Source organism: Panicum hallii, chromosome 1 (genome assembly GCF_002211085.1).
Source record: "Panicum hallii strain FIL2 chromosome 1, PHallii_v3.1, whole genome shotgun sequence".
NCBI classification, from domain to species: Eukaryota; Viridiplantae; Streptophyta; class Magnoliopsida; order Poales; family Poaceae; genus Panicum; species Panicum hallii.
In genome coordinates this window covers 29,303,698-29,314,119 of record NC_038042.1, presented here as the reverse complement: position 1 = coordinate 29,314,119, position 10,422 = coordinate 29,303,698, and positions in this window count along the sequence as shown.

The following is a 10,422-nucleotide window of genomic DNA, read 5'->3' as shown; positions in this document are numbered from 1 at the left end:
AAGGTGGTATGGTGATGAGGTTCTGAGCCGGGACATGGGGCTGTTTGCTGAAAAACTGGTAGTTTGTGCACCGGCGAACGAGTGCTTCGGCGTCTGCCAAAGCAGTCGGCTAGTAGAAACCAGATCTAAAAGCCTTGCCAACTAGTGTGCGAGAAGGGGTGTGGTTCCCGCACATGCCTTCATGAATCTCTTAGAGTATTTCTCTACCCTCCTCCGTGCGGATACACTTCATGAGTATGCTGATGCTGATCCACACTAGTACAATTAATCCCTGACTAGAACATACCCTTTACAGTGCCTTAAGATGCGTGTAGCCTCAGCACTTTTTGGGTTGACGCTGGGGGGTAGTTTGTGCTCCTGGATGTAGTCGATGAAGGTCACATGCCAGTTGACGTCGATCATCAAGACCTATCATTCGGGTTCCTTTGGACCCTGAGCAATGGAACTTGAATCTGGTGTCTTGATGGATGGGTGATGCAACTAGGGAACGAAAACTCTCGGTGGGATGTTGAGCACATCCTCTCCCACATTGTTGTCGCGAATCACATGATGGATTTCCAGCCTCGAGAACTTGTTCTCGAGCTTGCGCATCTCCACGATGTACACGTCCATGGTGTCCCTTGTTGATGTCCCACTCTTTGTTGACTTGTTGGATCACCAACAATGAGTCACCGTAGACAAACAGTCGCTTGATACCCAGAGAGACTGCCAGGCGTAGCCCGTGCAATAGCGCCTCGTACTCAGCTTTGTTGTTAGAGACCTCAAATAGTATTTGGAACACGTACTTGAGTTGTTCTCATCTCAGGCTGATGAAAAGTACTCCCGCGCCACCGCCACCGAGCTTGAGTGAGCCATCGAAGTACATGACCCAATGCTCTGGCTGGTTGGCTGGGGCATACACTTGGTTTTCCCGCCACTCCGCCATAAAATCAACTAGTGCCTGCGACTCGTTGGCTGTCCGGGGCTTCAAGTCGAGGGTGAGAGCCCCCAGTTCCACTGCCCACTTGGAGATGCGCCCGGTGCCGTCCTGATTGTGGAGGATATCCTCCAATGGGAAATCAATGACCACCAAGATGTTGTATGCATCGAAATAATGGCGAAGCTTCCTGGTGGTGATGGGTATACCGTAGAGTAGTTTTTGAATTGTCAGGTAACAAACGTTGGATTAAGAAAGGACTTCACTGATGAAGTAGACTAGCCGCTGCACATCAAAGGCATGGCCTTCCTCCTAGCGCTCCACCATGATTGTCGTACTGACGACGTGAGTAGTCGCGCTGATGTAGAGTAGCAGGTTCTCGCCTGGTTGAGGAGCCATCAGGATGGGGTGCGACTGCAAATGGTGCTTGAAATCTTGTAGCGCGTGTCTTGCCTCCTAGATCCACTAGAACTTGTCGTGGCACTTGAGCAATTTGAAGAAGAGTAATCCCGTTCTCCAAGTCAGGAGATAAATCTGCTCAAGGCTGCCATGCAGCCTGTGAGCTTCTGGACATCCTTGATCGTCTGTGGAGCGTCCATGGCTGTGATGGCAGTGAGCTTCTATGGGTTTGCCTCAATTCCTCAGTGACTAATGATGAAACCGAGTAGTTTTCCTTGTGGCACGCCGAAGACGCACTTGGTTGGATTAAGCTTCCATCAAAACTTGCGTAAGTTGTTGAAGGTTTCCTCGAGATTGGGGATGAACTCATCGTGGGATCTGGTCTTGATGACCACGTCATCCACATAGGCTTCAACGTTGCAATGTAACTGATCAGCAAGGCATTGTTGGATGGCTCGCTGATAGGTGGCTCCTGCATTCTTCAACCTGAAGGACATTGTTGTGTATGCATATGCTCCAAAGGGGGTGATGAAAGCCGTTTTGATCTGATCTTCTTCCTTCAGAGCGATCTGGTGGTAACCCCAGTAGCAGTCGAGGAAGGAGAGCAGGACGCAGCCAGCCGTAAAGTCAATGACCCGGTCGATGCGTGGGATCGCGAAGGGATCCTTCGGGCAGTGTTTGTTGAGATCAGTATAATCCACACACATCCTCCATTCATTATTATTCTTTTTCGAGACTAGTACGGGGTTAGCTAACAACTCGGGGTGGTATACTTTTTGAATAAAACTAGCCGCGAGTAGTTTTGCTAGCTCCTTCTTGATGGCCTCCCTCTTGTCGGGAGCGAAGTGTCGTAGTTGTTGCTTCTTTGGAGCGGCTTTAGGGTCAACTTTTAGGCAATGCTCGATCAGCTCCTTGGGCACCACTGGCATATCTGCTGGTTTCCACACGAATATATCTCGGTTAGCCCTAAGGAAGCTGACGAGCGCGCTTTCCTATTTTTCACCCAAGTCACCTCCGATCAAAGCAGTCTTGGACGGGTTGCCTTCTTGTAGCTGGATGGCCTTGATGCCGACATTGCTGGGGTTGGGTTTAACCCTCGACTGGCTAGGCCTCTGGCTGGAGATCTCCATCTCTGAGTCGGTGAGCTTTTGCGCAGCCACGAGTACTTCCACATAAGGCTCTGGCACGCTTGATGTCGCAGCGTACTCGATCGTCTCCCAGTCGCAATCATTCGACTTCTTCAGGTCACCACGGAACGTGAGTACGCCTATCTTGCCCGGCATCTTGAGTAGCAAGTAGACATTATGGGGCACGGCCATGAATTTGGCCAGTGTTGGTCTGCTGAGGATGGCATGGTATGATGACTCGAAGTTAGCCACCTCAATGTCACACCCTAAAATATTTAATTTTAGGATGTGAATACCTTTTACAATGTGTTCATCTATCAATAGGATTTTCCAAGAATTTTAAAGATTTTTCTGGCAATTATTTTATTTATCTGAGAGCTAGAACCATTTATTTTATTATTTGGAAAGCTCTAAAATTCTTTTTCATGAAGTCCAAATATTCTATTTGGATTCCTCGTGTCCTAAATTTACCTCCCGATTTTCCTTGGAAATTTTTGGGATTCTTCCGGATATATTTTTCTTGGTTTCAAATATTTATCTAGACTTTTCCAGATTTATTTTGAACTTAAAAATATGTTCTGGAAAATATTTCTATTTTGATTTTCATCGCAGTCGGACTGAGCCGTATCTTTGTTGTATATCCTTTTAACCTTGTCCTCTCTGAATCTTTAAGATGTCCCATCGAGCTCCCGATCCTCTAACCGTTTTTCCCGATCAAGTCATGCTCGAAAACGACACCGCGTGGCTCGTCTTCAGTGTTTTTCCGACGATGTTCGCTCACCGTCAGCCCCAACGACTCGGCCTGATCCTTTTCTCCTCTTTTCGCGTTACCGAATAAATGGTTCACGTTCAACCAGCCCTGTCAGCTTGTTTTCGTGTTCAGCCCTCACCCGATCCTGTTTCGGCCCATAACCGAATCCCTCGACCTCGCATCGGTCCCCTGCTCGTTAAATTGTGGGACCCGCTGGTCAGCCCAATCTCGCCTCCCGTGGGCAATCCAGACTCAAGAACGAGTCCCAGCCCGATGCGCCGCCGTGTCCTTATCCTCGTTCGAGTTGGAGTCCAGCATGATATCTGCAGGTCTATTTAAACGTGTCTTGCACCTCTTGTTCCCCCGTAGCCGGCCCTAATTTTCTCCCCTACGTCGGCTCCTGCGTGCCCTATAAATTCTCACATAACCCTAGCCTCCGCATCGCGTCCCTGCTGCCCACGTAGCCGGCCCTAGATTTCCCTCGCACTCCTGCTCTCCTTCTTCCTTCACATCCTCGAACAGATGCTGCCGCCGTCTCCTTTGCCCAGGCCTGCGCCACCGTCGCCCAACCCCCTGCGCTGCCTCCTGCTGCTGTGCCTGCTCCTGTGCGCCACCAGCTGCACCGCCCCTGCTCCTCTTTCTCCCCCAGCACTGCTCCTGTGCGCCAGACCTGCCCTGCGCTGCCGCCGCCAGGGTGAGCAGGACCGCCGCCAGCAGCTGTTGCAGCAGCCGCCCCCCTCCTGCCGCCGTGCTTCCCTCCCTGCGCAACCAGCAGGGCGGCACTGCCCCCTGCCCAGCACCCTGCGCCCCTGCCGAGCCTGCAGGCCACCGCAACAGGGGACAGAGCTGTCACCCAGGAAACACTATGAACAGACCCGCCCTTCATCTTCCTCCGCGAAATTCGATCTCTACGATGCGTCCCCGTGGTAAGTTAGGTATGGAATCGAATCCCCTCGTCGTCCTCTTTCTTTTCCCCCACTTCCCGCGACCTCTCATGCCCTAAATCGCCGGGAATTCGAGCTACAGTACCAGCCGCCACCATTGCTGCCTGTTTCAAGCTTTTCGCGATCTAGTCCCTGGAAGCTTCTGTAATTTCCGCGAAAATTCCTATGTCTTGCAAATTTTGCAGGAAACCCCCTAGATCTTTTCCATCTTTTCAATCCAGCCCCACCATGGAATTTTTCAGATCTAACCCTAATCTTTTCCTGTTTTGCAAGCACTATTTTCTGTGCCTTGTATTTCTTTTCTGCTAACCCCTAAAGTCTATAGTTAATTGCGTATAGGTCCTTGCAGCGCTGTTTTATGCGTAGTTTCCGCGTTTTATATCCGTTTCGATCCGTTCTTTTTGCGTTAGTCTTCTAAAACCCTAAGCTATCGTTTAGTAGTGTTGTTGTGCTGTAATTCCTATTTTTAAAATTATATATCAATTTAATTTGAATAATATCCTCGCATCTAGTTTTCCGAAATAAAATCCAATTAAGTCTTTTCTCCGGTTTTCATAACTAATGTTAATTTGATTAATATCCACTTAAATATATTTATAATTTAATTTGTTTAGTTCAACTCGAATCATAAAGTTATGCTTTTAGATGTTCTCACAAGTTTTCTTTTCTAATTAATTATTTAATTAGTGTAATTTGTACATAGAGAATTGTATATAAAATTTGACTAAGTTCTACTTCGTCTTTATAAATGCAAATATAATATGAGTTAATTATAATTAGGGATATTCTCTTTTGAATATCTTTTACATTGGTTTTCTAAATTAAAATAAATAAAAGCCAATAGTTCTTTTATTTCTTTTATAATATAAATCTCCCGATAGCTGTATCTTTTCAACCCTAGTTCCGTTTTCCGTGTTTCTTTCTTTCTCGTGACCGTAGCATTGAGCCTTATCCTTTAGTTCGCTCTTGTAAAGCTTTTCTTTTGTTTGTTGTATCTGTTCTTAGTCATTCTGGTTTGTTTGCTTGCTTGTATGTTTTGGGCCCGTTGCTTGTGTGACGTTAGAAGGAGCGTGATCGAAGAGGCTTTGAAGATTTAGAGTTTGAAGAACAAGATTGAAGACTCTGAGCAGCTATTCTCTAAAAGAAAGGCAAGTGTTTCCTTGATCATGCTTTTGTCCTAATAATCACAATAAATACAACATTTTCTTTATATGCATGCATGTGTCCTAATTTTGATGGATCCTAATTAAGGATATGCCTAGTCTTTATGACCATTCCTTGTCAACCTGGGTTTTATCTTTATGTTGGGTAGCTATTGCTTAGTTGCTATAACTGGTTCCGGTTTGGGGATAATTTATAGCCATGATGTCAATAATGATGATGTTTCACCTGTTTTATCCATGTTCATGCGCTATGCGTTGTTAATACAAGATTATATGTTTAATCGGAACATGGAGAACCACCCAGGAAAACAGTGCAACCACAATACTATATGGCTCTGGTCTTGGCTAATTAATTAGAAACTCTAGCTTGTGATGATCTTACCGAAAGGGCAAGAGGGGAGTGCGTTGATGGTGTATAGCCCGGTCCTCTTGAGGTGTAGATATGTTCCTGGGTACGGCGTCTCCCTCATTAGGGAGGGTTATGACCACTGCGGCCTGAAACCTTAGCGGATTGTCATAAGTTAGGGAATCTTTGTAAAGGCCTCGTAGTGAATCTCTTGCCACTCACCTCGGAAGTGTTTAAGAGGCTAGCTACCTCGGGCAAATCGGGAGACACGAATTGTGGGTAAAGTGTACAGCCTCTGCAGAGTGAAAACTGATATATCAGCCGTGCTCACGGTTAAGAGCGGCTTGGACCCTCACATGATTAATTGAACTTGAAGATGAATTAAATCATGGACCATGGTTATGGATGTGGTTAGCGTGGACCATGTTTATGGTTGGCTTATGCTTATGCTATATCTCTTCTCTCTCTTTTAATGTGGGTTTTTTGTATGAACTTATACCTTAGTAATCAGGTGCTAATAAAATTTGACCAACTAAAATTGCTTATCGCAGTAAGCCAGTCAGCCTTTCCTTGATTTTGGCCTTCATGTCATATAATTCCCAACACTTGCTGAGTACCAACCATAAGTGTACTCACGCTTGTTATAATTGCTACTCAGAGGAGAAAGTGATGTGAAGTCTTTTGAAGATGATGCTGAGTTCTAGGCCTGCGCAACCCCCGGTCGATTGCCTGTGAAGTTTGGAGTCTACATTTCCAGGATAAGCTGTATAACTCTGATAATCTTTATAGTCTTTTAATTCTCTTTTCATGATACTGTTGCTGATTATTCACTAATGAAGTCACTATATGTATGGAACTTGATCCTGGCATACATATAGTTATGCATTCGGTTTTGTCTTTAAAAACCGGGTGTGACACTCAAACTTGATGTACTCGATGCGGTAGTTGTCCTTCATCCCAAAGGTAACTAGCAAGACTACTGAGCTGAGTGGTGTAGCCACGTTTCCCGGGATGATGCTGTAGAACGGAGCTCTGCTAGGGGTGAGCATCTTGGAAATATCCAGACCCATCTTCTTTAAAGGACTCGCGAAAAGCAGGATGAAGCCGCTTTTGCCATTGATGAGTACTCGGGTCAGCTGTGAGCCCACTACGATAGGATCTAGGACGAGGGGGATTTTCCTGACTCAGAGAAGTTGGTCCATTGATCATCTCTAGAGAAGGAGATCGGGACCTCGCTGTATCTCAAAGGCTTTTGCGTGGCAGGCTCTACAGAGAGGATTTTGCAAAGGGTCAACTTCTGCGCGCGCTTGGAAGGCAATCCACCGTCTCCACCAAAGATGACGTTGACGGCATTCTTCGGGTCGTGGAAATCATGAGCCCCCGACTTGTCACCCTCGTCATCATTCTCCTGGTCCTTTCACTTTCACGCTTGGAGAAGAGGTGGAGCCTTGAGTGACATACGGAGGCTGATGCACTCAAAGAGCGTGTGTCGTGACTTCGGGTGCATCGGGCATTGTTTGTGCAAGACTTTCTCAAACTGTGTGTCATTGTTCCCTGACTTCTTGCCATGCGGATTGCGCTCAACAGTCGTGACTTCATGGTCCGGCTTGCGCTTTCGGGGGTTCTCGAGTGATTCCACTGGCCCTTGTCGAAGTGGCTGTTGCCGTTGCCCTGCTTGTCACTGTTTCGCTTGGGGAAGCGGCCATTGTTCTCATCCTCCTGGTCAGCCCACCGTGCTATCATGTCATATAGCTCCACTGAAGTTGTGGTACGTGTGCTTGGAGAAGAGTCTGTTTTGTAAGCAGCGGATGACGCCCTTGTCGGTGATGTTGGCGATGGTGGCGCGCATCTTGAAGAAACATCAGGTTTAGGAACTCAAGGTTTCGTTCGTCTCTTGCTTGACCCGGGACAGATCGTGGCGAGTGTCTGCTCTGATCGTGGATCCTTAGAAGTTGTCGATGAAGGCCCGCTTCAGGTCTTCCCAAGAGTCGACGGAGTTTGGCTTGAGGCTTTCAAGCCAAGTGAGGGGCGCGGATTCCAAAGCTACCAGGAAATAGAGTGCTTTGGTGGAGTTGGATCCTCCTGAGACCTCGATGGCAACATAGTAGCATCAGATCCACTAGCGCGGGTCCTGCTTGCTGTCGTACTTGGGGATTCCGACTGGCTTAAACTCCTTGGGATAGGATATTTCAGTGCTGTTGGAGGTGAAGGTGGGGAAGCGGTCGTTGTCGTTGTTGTCATTGAACCTATCGGGGCGGTCCCTTCTCCTTGTCTTGATGATGCACCGCATGTCGTAACCATCAATGATCTTCTGCCTGAGGTCGATCATAGGAGCGTCATGAAGGCTGACCTTGGGTGGAGCTTGGCCTTGAGGCCTTGTGCCATGCTGATTGTGAGGTTGGCGAGTAGATTGTTGTACTTCCTGTTCGGCCTTGCCACGCGGAGACTGGTGGCCCCTGGTGCGCAGGCGACTATCGTTCCTCCTGCTCCCGGGGCCTCCTCCGGGTTTGCGACTGATCAGCGCAGTTTCACCATGGCACTCAAACCTCGAGGGCAAATTCTGTGTGGAAGATACTGGATGTTGCCCATCGAGTTGCACGAGCGCGTGCTGGGTTAGATACTGCAACCTTTGTATCTGGGGGTTGTGTGGCAGAACCAATACTGAATTACACCAGCTCAAGTACGCGAGTCCTCTCTTCAGGGCTACCTCATGCTTCAAACGGTATAATCCCTTAGCCGGTCGGGTAACGTCTCGATAAACCACCGAAAGCACGATCAAACAAGGTACCTCGCACGAAGGCGAGTCCAGAGATACAAATGCCATTACACTTTACATCACAGGCAGGTATATTACATAAGTGTATAAAAGCAACAATTGTTCCCAAGGAAGGGACATTATTACAAAACAATTTAAGTTTTAAGTCAAAGCAGCGGAGTTTGAAAACACAGACACTATACACATTGTGATTACGGATATCATGCTAGCCCTAGCATAATATCACTCGGCGGAATCTGTGTTGGCCGGGGACGGATCCCACTCCACAGACCAACCATCAGGCAGGGGGTAGGGCCACGGTGTAATGAAAGCTGGCTCATCAGGGAGATTACCTGAAGTAGATAGTTACAAAGCAAGATTGAGTATGCTAATACTCAGCAAGACTTACATGCTCATGGTATACTTAGCCATGTACCTAGACTTATGCAGGCTTTTCAGGTTTTGGGTAAAATTTTCAGCTGAAAAGCAACAAAGAGTAGGTCCTTAATTCCAACTTTTAGTTTTCAGGTTCTAGTTGATTAACCATTCTAGATAAGCACCTATAACTACTCAAACATGGTAGAATCTTTAATCAAACATCATCTTTAATAATCACATAGTTGCTCTTGTTACTCTATGTGGTAAAGGGATCAAGCAGTCTCAGTCTGCGTGAGAAGCGGACGATTCTGAATCGAATTCAAACCTTGCAAGGGTAAACCTAACACACACGCTTGGAACACCATAGGGTCGTTCCAAAGCAACCGTTTGCCATTCATTCCGACTTGTGGATCAGATCCACCATAAGCGACTGCAGGACCATACGCACTTCCAAAGTGCAGGACGTACGTCTGTAGCGCGACTACAAAACCCGTACTCCTGGTTGCCCAGCAACACGTATTCCTACACATCGAATCGAGTAACAGGAAGAACCAAAATACGAGTGGTGGAAGGTATGTCCACTCCTCGGGCCGATTGGTTACTAGGCTTACCGCTTACCATATTTCGCGGCATGTGGCTAGTACTTTCAAACGCTTAACCACCGCTACCACACACTGCGACCTTATCAAGTTCCACAACACAGACGGGGTATCACCTCAACCATGATACCTCACAAAACTCCCGTCCGTCATCCTTATAGTGATAACAAGAATGTAAACATCACAACTCCTATATTGCGCGAGTGACAGGGAATCACCCGACTTCTACCGGTCCTATTAGCATAGCAGCTAATCGGACTCCAGTGCTAATATTCAATACATTGGTTCCTAGGGAAATGCAACTAGGGTTTCAAGCAATTCTTAAGAACTTAATGCAAGGAAATATATAAATAGATATAAATGGCAGTGTAAAGAAAATAGTGGGTTATATCCAGGGCTTGCCTTCTTGCGTAGGATTGGGAACAGTAGGGTCAAAGTTGTCCGAACTTTGGTTCGGAGCCTCAGTTAAACCTTCGACGGCGTTCCCTGGGTCTTCGGCTGGTTCTACTCCTTGTTCCAGAACCACTTCGTAATCACCGTCGGCGAGAGTAGTCGTGTCTACATGATATGCAAAACTTATAAGTTGGAGAATGCGTATTATTTTATGTTATTTCACAATAAAGTTGCAATCCAAGAAAAGTAGAAATTACTTATTATAGGTATCTTTTAGTTCTGCACTGAGCAGTCATTTATTGGGTATTAATTATTTTATCTAGATACATTAAACAACAGGGTTAATTATATTAAGTATTTAACTAGTGGCATGGGACAATAGGTTGGGGTGGTTCCCAATAACTATATTAAATAGCTTTATTTATTGATTACTATTTATTTACATGAATCTCATGTTGATGTTAAATTATGTACTTATTATAACATGTTCAATTTGTTTTAGTTGTTTGCCACCTAATCTTAGGTTGGAATTTAGTGACAGACTACACTATTATAGAACAGTACCAGAAAATATTTTCAAGATTTTAGAGCATTTAAATTTACAATATTAATTATACAAGATTAACTTATGCATCAGTTATAATTAAACTT